We start from the raw sequence: 12,810 nt of genomic DNA, 5'->3' as shown, positions 1-12,810 counted from the left end.
TCATCCATTCATCTTGAGTGCTGAGACATAGCCTAACAATAGATCAGCACTACCATATGATGCTGGTCACGAGGAAGTGCTATGGAAAGGATGTGTACAAAGACCCATGTAGCCTATAGGTCTTCGGATGTACAACCACGGCAGGATCTGCTTAGGGATGGGAAATAAGCTGCAAAAAGACGAAAATCTGGGCCAAGATAAGATGAAACGAGTATAGTTAAGATCAATGAACTATACTTGAGATCATATTTACTGAAGTCGGTTTCTTCTCACCTGATAGATATAACTTACTGATTATGAGACAACCCTTCTGTCTGACTACATTGCTTTAAAGCGAGGTATAAGGAACTGCGGATATTTTTTCTACGTTAGAATGTTGAAAATAACCTTTAAGAAACGTTTTCTGAAATTACAGGGCATAACAGATTTGCGGTATATTAAAGGAGAAAAAGTACTTGAAAACACCTGAGTATCATTGTTTTGGAATTGAAAATCATTTACCTGCTATTAATAAAAATTTTCTGTAGAATTAGTCTCGAGGAATATTCTTCACCAACATATATATATATAGAGAGAGAGAGAGAGAGAGAGTACCACAGAATGTAAACAAAAATGTGCGGAGAAAATGGGACGGCACTCTCTTGGGCAGCGATGCCAAACAACTCGTGTTGGGGCCAGTTAAATTAAAATTGTCTTTTTTTCTCTCCTTGTTTGGCTCCAAAAATATGTTTGATCGTTATTATATAATCGTCTCCTTTTAATTTACGTCTTTTTAGCGAATAAACCTTACAAGCGGAAAACAAGTTTTTTTTTTTTATATAAGTCTGGCACACAGCAAAGGCGATGTTCCCAGAGGACACCTGGCGCCATTTAAAGTCCAGCCTGGAGACGCTATTTAAAATCCATTAGTTGCAATGAAATCTTGGTGTTTAAGGGCTGCTTTCTTCGCTGAAGGATGTGCGTGCTATCCCAGTAAGTGATATACCCTACGATTTGCGATATAAGCATGTGATTTTAATTGTTTCCGATCGAAAACAAAAAGTCAGTTTGCACCTTTTCGTCACTCGGAATCTACCCGTGTGGATTGCGTAAGGTTACGCGTGCTACTTCTGTAACTAATGTAATTCACAATTTGTGATTTACATTAGTTTTGTCTTATTGCATAAGATTAAATTTTAGTGTCGGAATATGAAGTTATGCTTGGGTCATTGCCCCTGGAGTGAAGGCCCAATGGGCCCCCCTAACCCAAACTTATTTCTGCAGTTCTGGAAAAAAAAAAATAAAATAAAATTTGTTGTTAGTTCAGGCGCCCTGTTCCCCCAGGTAAATCAGGGGGTAGTTAGGGAATGTGGCTTGGATGATTGGATCGTGCATTTAATGGGCACTAATGGGTCAAAAGCAGACGTTGTTGGAGTCTTTAAGGCACCTCTGATACACCGTGATGTGACACTGCTTGGGCATATTTTGGTATGAACATTGGCATCATGGGAAGAGATGGGTAAACAGATGCATTATTTGAGGCAGTAGAAGCAGCTTACCAGATCAGTTCTTCTTGCTGATAGTCTTATATTTTTCTTATTATTTCTGGGGTTACAAATAAACGTTTCATGCGAAATTTGTTTCCTATTGATTTTATCTATTTTCTGCTGTCAGCCCATTTGATTTGTTAAGTTTAATGGTGGAAGAGGCCCGAAGTTTTCAACTAAAATGTAACCTAACCTGGCTTAACTGTACCTAATAATCTAACTTAACCTAACTGAACCAAACCTAACCTAACCTAGCATCCAGTAGGGAAGCCCTACGACTCTATAAATTGTTGACTACCCGTTTGTTCCATTACATAACAAGGAGTTCATATGGAGTTTGATATGGTCACCGATGCATACAAATCCAGTATTCATTCGGATCTCATCCCCATTCTCGGCTTAAAATTACGTACGAAGCACCATAACACAAACCGGTATGAATACAGTAATACCTTGATATACCCCTAAATGGGATACCCTGACTTAACGATGGGGGTAGAAATACAGTACCACCATACCCCACCTAACGATGGCCAAACCCCGTTTCAATGATTTTTTTTTTTTTTTTTTTTTTTTTTTTTTTAAGACAATTGTGTTTAGGTTGATTTATAAACTGTTTTTAGACTTAATGTGTTTTAGCCATAGGTGGGGTGAACATTGTCATTTTGGGGTAGTTTACTAAGCTTGATTTTTTCCAGACATATTTGATGATTTCCAGATTTTTTTTGTTGGTTTTTGTGAGTTATTTACAGGTGTTAGGCTTCAGTTAGCATTCTTGACAGCTGTTAGGCCGTTTAGATTGGCTTTAAACTTGTTTTGAGGCTCATTTGATTGGGGTTTGGGCTTGGTCTGGGGGGAAACCCAAGGCTGGTAAATGCTCCTCATTACATGTTAAAAGTACAGGACAGTACATCCTTCAACTTTGCGAATTTTAACTTTGCGGTTCACCAATTTTGTGAGGTAGTTTCAAAAGTCATATATTTTTTAACATTTATGAACTTTGTGAGCGATCACACTTTGCAAGGTTGAGTGGTGGGAGTGTCATCTTCCCGCACTACTTTGCCATGCGGAGTAGTGAAGTCTCGGTCCACTTTGCCTCCTAGTTCAGTGGTCTGCCGCCCTGCCACGTTTGTTTGCAGCTGTTCCCAACCAAGGTCACTGTCCCTCAAAATTTCGTGGCGCTCCTCACAATATCCCTGCAGTCTAACCTTGCTCGAGTGTTATCATGGTGCCAACGGTTAAGAAGAACGAAAATAAGTTTGGAGACCTAATTGAAAATGATTGAAAGGAAAAAAGCAGATAAGGTGACTACGCTATTGGTCGGGAGTTTGGTGTTGGTGAATCGACCGTGAGAATGATTTTAAAGAACAGTGAACAAATGAAGCAAGCTATCACTGTCGACAGATATCATATCTGTCGACAGTGATAGTGATGACAAAGGCCCTGCTGGGCCACAGTAGCCGTACTCAAGCCTTGCCCCGTCACCAGTCCCGTACACCACGCCAGTCTTCACATCAGTGTAAATGCATTTTTTTTATTTTTTTATTATGTTTCTTACCTATGATGTTTTCTTATTAATATTACTGAACAGTACATCATTTCATGTTTGTTTCATTTGTCATCGTAAAATTAAGAGGTAGAGTCGAGAGAAAGAGTGGGAAAAAGTGCTTACCTTGGGGTGATGTCGACCAATTTGCCTATAATTCACATATTTAATTGTTTCAATTTTGCGAATTTTGATTTTGCAAGGGTTTTTGTCGACCATATTCTCGCAAAATTGGAGGAAGGACTGTACTGCGATATGCGATACCCCGCCTAATGATGGGGTTTTACCTAACCAATTACATCGTTAAATCGGTGTATGCCTGTACAGTGCATTTGGGGGCGCTGTCTGTTCACATAAAATTAAGGGTTTGGAGGCAGGGACAAGAGAGTGTGTTATACAGGTTCATAAGATTAGTGTACACAACATAGCTTCCTCTACAATCAGCCTTGATCTGGGTGCACTGATTGGGTATAAGGTTCACTTCTCTCATTATTCCTACACAATTGTATCTCACTGATCAGCCACCAATCCGTTGTTACATAAGTCTTGTGCTAATAGGGTTATGGTACTCTTATCTAAGCTTTATACCACATTGAGTACACTGCTTCCCGTCCGATCAGCGAAGTTAAGCAACGTTGGGTCTGGTTAGTACTTAGATGGGTGACCGCCTGGGAACACCAAATACTGTTGGCATCCCTACGTGTCAAGTGGGGTTGGTGGAGGATTAGTGCCCCTCCCTGTAAAACAATTAACTCTAAGCCCTTGGCCACCCTGTTTGGGATACATGGCGTGTGGCAATGAATGAATGAATGTATCCTTCTAGTCAGGCATTAATCCATCTTCTTGCAAATCTTTGAGCTAATAGGGTTATTTGGTACACTTTTTTCTCAAGATTCTCACATAATTGTATCCTGTTCATCAGCCATTATTTCATCATTGTATAAATCTTGTGCTGATGGGGTATAAGGTGCTGGGTACACGTCAGGATTCTCGCATTTCTGTAGCCTTGTCCCTGTGAAAGGTCTTGAATCTATCACTGTGTAAATCCTGTTGTGCTAATAGAGTATGAGGTACATTGAACTTCTCACAGGAGTGTCACATAATACTTGTTCAGTCATTAGTCCATCATTATATAAATCTTGTGCTAATATGGCATAAGGTACATTTCTCAGGATTCTTGCATTTTTGTAGGCCTGTTCCAGTGAAAGATTGAATCTAACACTGCATAAATCCTGTTGGACTAATAGGGTGTGAAGAATTTTAAATTTCTCTCAGGATTCATGCAAAATTGTATCCTGTTGATTGGCTATGAACATGTCATCATAACTTGTGCCAGTAGGGCATTATGCTCTCTTCTCTTAGGATTCTCACTTAATTGTATTCCATTGTTAAGCTAATAATCTGTTTTTTTTTTCAATCTTGTTGTGGTAATTGGACATAAAGCACCCTTGTCTCAAGAATTCTCACACAGTTGGGTACTTTGCAATGTTTTTGAATATAGTTGGGTTTTCAGTTTCTCATTCTTCTCATATTGTGTATGGTTCCAAAACTGCATGTGCCCTATGAGTTACCATTGAATGGTTATTAATCTGTTGAAGTAGCTTATAATTCTTGTTGCTCTCACTGTTTGCTGGACCTGATGCCTGGCATACGGTATTTTATATCATATTATTCATATATATCTGTATTTTTGTAATAACCACTTCACCCAGAGGATGCCTTATGCTTGACAGTTTTTTTCAGGCTAGGAAAGCAGTCCATGGGCAGAATGTGTTTGCTTATAGTACTTACCATACATAAGATATGCTTCTCCAGTGGTTGTTGCCAGAGTATCCCATTGAACTGCTGTGTCCATTATAAATCCTGTTGCCTTGTTCTTGACATCATGATCCTGATTTGTCATGTATTTTCAAGTTACCTCTGGTATACTTGCTTCATTCATCAACATTTTTTAATTATACACCCTTCAGCCTTCTGGGACTGGCTAATGCCAGACTGAGGCAGAAAATGATGATACTCCTAGACTTCCATCTAATTTTGTGATATGTATTGTGACACTGGTACAGATAGATCCAGGACAATTACACATAAATGTTTTGAATTTCTTGCAAATACTGTACAGTCTTCTTCTGGTACGTAACAATTGAGCTACTGCTCATTGTAGTTAATACTGGGATTGAGCCTTTGTTGTTGCCCTCCATAACACCACCTACAGTACAGGAAGCCATTGTTATGTGAGGGACATTTAAAAAATATAGTATACTTGTATATATTTTTAATGTGTCTAGTCCTCTACAGGAAATTGTAGGAAACTGCAAAGTCAGCTTTATAGACAGCAGTGGAATTTAAGTAGGCAGTCCATTTTTCCATTTTATGCTGCTCTTAATTACAAAAAATGCTTAATAAAAAGCAGAAGGTAAAGTGAAGGCCCACAGTATGGTAATATGTTCCAGCATTATGCCTGTGAATTCAAAAAATGTAAGATATTTACCTTTTACTTGATTATTGAAACTATCTGGCCTTGTTTCCTGCAACATTTTGGCGTTGTACCAGCTGATTTTCTCATTAGGGAAATTTGGATTACTGTATTGTATCAGAGTACAAGGGTATTTTGGCCACAGACCCCCAACAAAAGCTCAGTTTTCACCCAATATGTTACTTATTTCTTTGGCTGCTTCAGGTTTCAGGGGTCTGAATGAAATTATCTCTTGTAAAGGTAAAAGTGGGGGCAGAAAGCATGAGGTGCTTAGCCATGGTGTTCATATCCATAACTTAAGCCTTTGAGCCTGTGATGGTTTTTTCAGCCAATATTCTGGGATAGAAGAGCACTGCATCATTCAGGTTACCACAGTTACCTCCCTCAAATGTTACCCTACTGTAAGTACTCATTTTATCTACTAACCACAAAGGGTAGGTGGACACCTGAGTCAAATGACTCCAGTTGCCCACACCAGGATTTGGACCTTGGCATAAATGGGTCAGCAGTTTTGCAGTCAGCAGTGCTGATAACTCAGCCACCACAGCAGTTGTAAGCTGGACTAGAATGCAGTACCTTGTACAGTGGTCTATAATTTTAGCAAAGGTGGTAATCTGTGTTATCATTATTATTATTATTATTATTATTATTATTTTTTTTTTTAAATAACAGAACAGAGAAAGGAAAAACAAATGAATAAAAAAATAATTCATGCACCAGATTACTGGTGTCCTCTGATCATAAAATATCTGTAACAGTTAGACTTGAACAGCAGTAGGTTGAAGTTTGGAAGGAAACAACTCTGGGGAAACAAGTTCCAGCGAGATGCAGTTCGGGGAATGAAAGAATTCTGATAGGCAGAAGTTCTGCAGTATGGCTCAGTGACATTCCAGTCATGAGCACTGCCAGCTGCCCATGTAGCACGAGTGAAGGCATGTAGAGGTGGCATCATGGATGCAACTTCGTCTGAGCATTTGCTATAGAAATATCTGTAAAATAACGCAAGGGAGGCAACATTTCTTCTTACTTGTAGGGGAGGTAGTTTATTAGTAATAGCAGGGTTATTAATAATTCTAACAGCTATGTTTTGAATTTTGTCTACTTGTTTTAATGCAACATCTCCACATCCACTCCACAAGGGTGAGCAGTATTCAAGCTGAGAGCACACATGACTCTTATAAATTATAAGTAACTGCTCATCAGTGAAGAAGTTACGTACTCTGTACAATAATCCAAGTTTCTTTGAGGCGGTTTTAGCAAGTGATCTAACATGAGAGGTCGAGCTGAGGGCATTGTTAAGCGAGACGCCGAGAATTTCAATACTTTTGGAAATGGTAATATTTGTAGCATTGAAGGTAATATACGATTCTGGCAATACCTGTCTGATAGTAAATTGTATATACTGTATTTAGTTTTACTAGGATTAAATGAGACAAGGTTATTTTGTCCCCATTCACTGATCATGGATAAGTCTTGATTTAAAGAGATGGCTGTATTGAGTTGAGAGTTAGAGATATCGGACTTTGTAAATGGATGTCTGAGTGTGAATGAACTATGAAGTGTTGAGTCATCTGCATATGAATGGATGGGATTGTGGGTGACAGATAAGAGATCATTAATATGAACAAGGAACAGGGTTGGTGCCAGAACTGATCCCTGTGGCACGCCGGCGTAAACTGAGTGGAAAGTGGAATATACATCATCTACTTTTACTCTTATTTTTCTATTGCTGAGATATGAAGAAATCAAAGGAACAAAAGAGTTTAGTCCATAGCAAGGGACTTTGGACAACAGGGAATGGTGTCACACCGTAAATGTTACAAAACCAGTTGCTTGTGATTTTTTATCTCTCTCTCTCAACGGTTGGGAAGTAATTAACTGGTTTGGGCATTTGGTGTGGCTCCCAGTCCATGGAATACATAGTTGTTTCATGACCAACCTCACTGTAGGAATTCCACAGTGGGCCAAATTATTGATTCTGGAATTGATCTGTGGCCATTATCCTTTGGAATGTTCTGAATTATTTGTATAGCTAATATGTTTACAGATATTGATTAATTGTGATCAGTAGTACTTATTGTGTTATTGAATACTGTATTTTTATTCATATTGTGATGCATTGCAAACAAAAACCTATCCTTGCATTGCGTAGTGAATATCCTCAGATATCCTCACTTTATGATCAACTGTTATGGAAAGGTGCTCACATGATTCACAGTTGTTTACCTATGATTCATACTAAAAATAAGAAAGGATGAAAGTCACCTTTCAACTTCAGCCAGTATTATTGTGTTTAATAAGACACTTGGTCATTCATTTTAAAGTTAAGGATTATCAGTAGCTATATTTCATTTTTTTAAAATGTGAACCATAAAGACGTGCTGATAATATTTTTGGTTTCAGTAAATTTAAGGTAGTTCAGAGTACCAAATGTGATACATCAGTACCCCATGCATTCCATTGCTTGCTGTTTATCTTAGCTCTGGACAAAATTTCATTTAATTATCACATTGTAACAATTTAGCACCCCAATTTTATAAACCATTGCCGTTTGTGCTTATATGATTGTTGCAATCCTTAATGAAGCACCATATTTCATTATACGACCGCCAGTTTTGCTAATACAGCTGCTATGAGCCCCGTGTTTGATATACAGTGGAGTTTTTCATGAACCTAATCCTAATGTATAGTGAGGCTGACCTGTATTTTATTTACCAGTAGTGGTTTTGGCATGATAGCTCACTGGACCAACCACCTGTAGGGTACTGTACAGTACTTAATATTTGCCGTAGAGAATAAAACGAGTAGAAAGAAAAAATATAAGAAGAATCTGAATTCACCATTTTTTTCCCCCCAAGCTCTAAAATTGTCCAGATTTGCCTGAGGGATGTCCAGGAAGACAGGAGGAGGATGCATGGGCTGTTCCTGGTTTTTATTAGTGTGCATTCTCCATGGGTGTCCAATTTCATCTCCGATTCAAGATGATTTCAGACATGCATATATAATTGATACAGAAAACATTATCATGCAATAAGTTTTTTGGCGGTTATGGTTTGATTGCTATTGCCCCATAGAATACTTAGAGTATGCTTCAAACCTTTAAAAAAAAAAAAAAAAAAAGTAACAGCATCTAAATTCACCCCAGTTGATGGTGGCGCCAGTGATATGGGCTAGACTAGTCACTTACTCATATATGTCTAGGGTAGAACACCTATATATGTCTTGGATTACTGTAGCTTAACCTTGGGACCCAAGATCACACAAGGGTTAATGTGGGATTGAATGTTAACTGTTGATATAGGCCTTGCTTATGGTCTAGTGCTATATATGAAATCACTCAAGAGTGTGATGGTTATAGCATGATATGGTCTAGTGCTGTATATGGAATCACTCAAGAATGTGATGGTTATAACATGGTATGGTCTAGTGCTGTATATGGAATAACTCAAGAATGTGGTGGTTATAACATGGTATAGCATGTGGTTAGCTGCCACCAGTACCATCCCCAACCAGAAACATGATGTTAATGTTCCTTATTTAGCTGTATTTTTTATGACTGAAATGTCAAAAAGTGAAGAAAATTGTGAGAAATTGTATAACACCCAATCCCAAGTATCCTAATGCTCTGAGATGTAGGAACCTGAGGCTAGGTTGCTGTAATCTAGGGCATTTGGAGGGTAGATGACCTGTCTTCTCCCTTAGGTAGCATTGCATAATCAGAAAACTTCAACTCTCATCCCTGGGATCCAGTCTGTTGTTATATGATACAAAAAATTCTTGAAAGTACATACAGTATATTGGTAATTGAACAACCAGGAAGTACAGACACTGTCCACAGTTTTTTTTGTTTTTCTTCCCTCTGATTTAGTCTACAGGTACTGCTATATCATATATGTATGAATACAAGTACTGTACAGTACAGTAGTTATGAATATAGAACAGTCCCAGCATGTTGGGAAATTTAGTCGAGGGACAGCATTGGTGGTTTTGCCTATGAATTTTCAATTGTGAGAATAGTCTTAATAATGTGATTTAAGTATGTCTCAGTATATTTTTCTTTTGTATATTATTCCAGTTACTGTCAGATTATTTTATTCGTCTGGAAATTTATTTTATTAATATGGAGTGGAGAGGTATATGAGAGAGGGGGGTGTGAGCTGGGGGGAGGACAGTGAAATGATGGGGGACAGGGCGACATGGAGGCGATTTGTTTGTGGCCACCCCTTACAGGATTCAGGGGTCTAGCAATAGATAGACAGAATATCAGTCTAGGTACTGGTATGGCACCATTAATCCTTTTATGGTTGGTGAAACTATTTATTTCTGCTAATGCCAGATACTGCTATTCAGCTGTATAGGAGCCTGAGTGTATGAATAAAGTGGGGAATTGTCTCTGAGTGCCGGATCCTTTATTGACTTCTGTGCCTAGATTGCCGAGGGTCTGGGCGGCAAAGTTACCTAGAATGCTGGACATTTTCAACTCCCCCCCCCCTCCCCCTGTGAATAGGTACTGATGGTGCAGGGAAGGAGGCCGCTACCCCCTCCCACCCGTGGGAGAGAAAGAAGAGTGTCTGTCTTCCCATTTTCTGTCAAGCAACTAGGGCTGACTCAAGTAATTATGCACTAATGTGCAGAAAACTGTGTCTGTATATATATGTACTCGGCAACTTAGCGTACTATACATTTGTCCGTATATATAAGGGCTTGGCAATTTTGACACTTTTGGTTTGTCCGTATATATACGGACACAACACAGAATGGGGTAAAGTCCCTGATGTTTGATATGTGGAATCTTGACAGTTAGCACTTTCTTGTTAGTTCATCAACATAACTGAACTGTACTTGCACTGGATATTCATATGTAAATGTTAATTCACCAATTATTTCTTTCAGTGAGATACAACACACTCAGGTTGTGGCCAGAGCTTGCTGAGGAGTGTGATAATGGCTTGTGGTTACCTGTCAGTGAGGTAAGTACTGCATTTTCTTCATTTAACTTCATTACAGTGATGTCATCACTTTTCATTCTTGCTTGCTACCAGATGATATTGTCCTTCTTTGGAGAACACCATAGTAGAGAAAAGAGTAATGGAGGCTTTACCCAACCCCTTATGTGTGAAAAATCTAACAGTAAGTAAAATAAAATGATCATACAAGTGTTAAATGAAAGTGGAAAGTATGCCATTGTAATGAAGGGATTTTTGGACATATGTGTGTAAACCATAAATTGCAAAGAAGGGAAGCTCCAAATTTTTAATGATAAAGCTCTTGGCTTCAGTATATAACTAATGTTTTTTAGGTGGGGCTGTAATGATTACAGGTTTGATTTATACTAAATCTTGTCTAGTGCATACATTACAAAATTATTCATATTCCTACTTGTTTCAGTTTTGTGTAGATTAATATTATGTACCTTGACGTGGAGAGAGGATGAAGGAGGACAGTTGGGTGCAGGAAGTGAGAATTGTTACGGTTAGGGTTATGAGAGGTAGACTGAAAAAGACCTGGGATGAGGTTATTTTGTGTGACCTCAGGGAAAAGGGACTGAATAGGGAGGCTGACAGAGATCAAGCAACATGGAGAACTGCCATTAGGTGACCAAGGGCAACGCATGCAAGGATGTTAGAGCTGTTATAAACGGAATGAAGCAAAACGATACTGTATAGATAGGTATTTAATGTTTTTGGTGAAGATGCAGGAGAGCTTCCATGCATAAAGTTTACTTTTTTTCTCTCTCAATAAACAATAATGTAATTATCATGTGATGGCTTTATAACATAGAGGAAACTTGTAATTTTGAAGATATCAACAATAAATTCACCAGTTTTGCATGCAAACTGTGGCAAGTGCCACCTGCCATGTCATTTTGGCTGATGCGGTTTTAAAGTCAATCTGTCACTAAATAATCGTTTGTCCCAACTAACTCAACGTATATAATCTGACCTAATCTAACACAGATTATGCTGACTTAATCTAACCTAATTCAGCTAAACCTACCTTAATTTAACCTAACTAACCTGAATGATTTGGGGATAAATGAGTTTTGGGTCTGAATCGACCCATTGACCTTTGTAGGACGCCACCACCAGTGTCAGCAAACCTAACTTCATACTCTTGAGTAACATGTTAATTGCAGAATTTGGGTGTCATGAATGATTTATACAATCTTTAGTAACATAAATATTATTCCAGCAGAAATGAGTGTCATAAATGACTTTACAATTGCAAAAGATAATCTCTGTCATAAAATTTTCATTTGTTAATGGGAGCTGTCCTGCAGTTTGTCCACATTTTCAGCCAGTAGTAAACAACAGGAGAGAAAAAAACAAGAAAACTACTTTGTATTTGCTGTTCATAAGCCGTGGCATCTTTGTCACCAGAATGAATCAACCTTTTTCCAGAGTGTTTGCAGGTTTGATATGCTTATAAAGGTTGATATACAGTAATGAGGATTTACTGTACATCATTGGTACTGTAACTGCATTCTGTGATAGGGTATACTGGCAGATCAAAGCTAATAATTATGTTTTCTCAAAGTGACCATAACAAATTAAGGACTAGCCCTATCTTCGTATTATACGTTTTAAGCATATGGCCTGTAGTGTGTAATTCTTTTTTTCTTCTTTCTTTTTTTTAATCATACCTCTGTATTTCAGTCAGGATTCTCATTTAACTAAATTTTTCCCACAAAGTTCAACATGAAATTGACACTTTTGATAGTAACTGATCCTTTCAGTTTAGAGTTACCATTTCTCAACCAGAGTACCAGTAAATATACTCTCAAAAAATTTTGGACTGTAGCTAAATACTGTACAGAAATCTCTTAAAATATCACTTAAAAGACTAGCCCTATCTTCCTGTTATTAGTTTTAAGCATATGTTCATTAGTGTGGAATTCTGTTTTTCTTTTCTTTTTTTATCATACCTCTATATTTCAATCAGTATTCTCATTTAACTAAATTTTCCATACGAAATTCAACATGAAATTGATACTTTTGACAGTAACTGATCCTTTCAGTTTAGTTACTATTTCTCGGCCAAAGTACTGTTAAGTATACTCTCGAAACCTGTTGGACTATAGCTAAATACTGTACAGAAATCTCTTAAAATATCACTTAAAAGAAGTAGAAATTCTCGTGAATATTCCAAAAACTTTGTACAAATCAACATGATACCACTAGATTCCTTTTTTGTCATTTTGTAAAAATTTTCTGTAATAGCTACAGCTAGATTTCATGCCGCTAAGCACTGAAAATTAGAAC

General features: G+C 37.9%; 1 pseudogene; it reads left to right on the top strand.

The window, feature by feature from the left end:
• Nucleotides 1-3,646: 3,646 nt before the first annotated feature.
• On the top strand, nt 3,647-3,765 carry LOC145392565 (5S ribosomal RNA; annotated as a pseudogene).
• The last annotated feature ends 9,045 nt before the right edge of the window (nt 3,766-12,810 follow it).

Source organism: Coenobita brevimanus, chromosome 22 (genome assembly GCF_032717465.1).
Source record: "Coenobita brevimanus isolate Jiangsu-jjx chromosome 22, ASM3271746v2, whole genome shotgun sequence".
Taxonomy (NCBI): Eukaryota; Metazoa; Arthropoda; class Malacostraca; order Decapoda; family Coenobitidae; genus Coenobita; species Coenobita brevimanus.
This window is presented reverse-complemented; position numbering and strand designations above follow the sequence as displayed.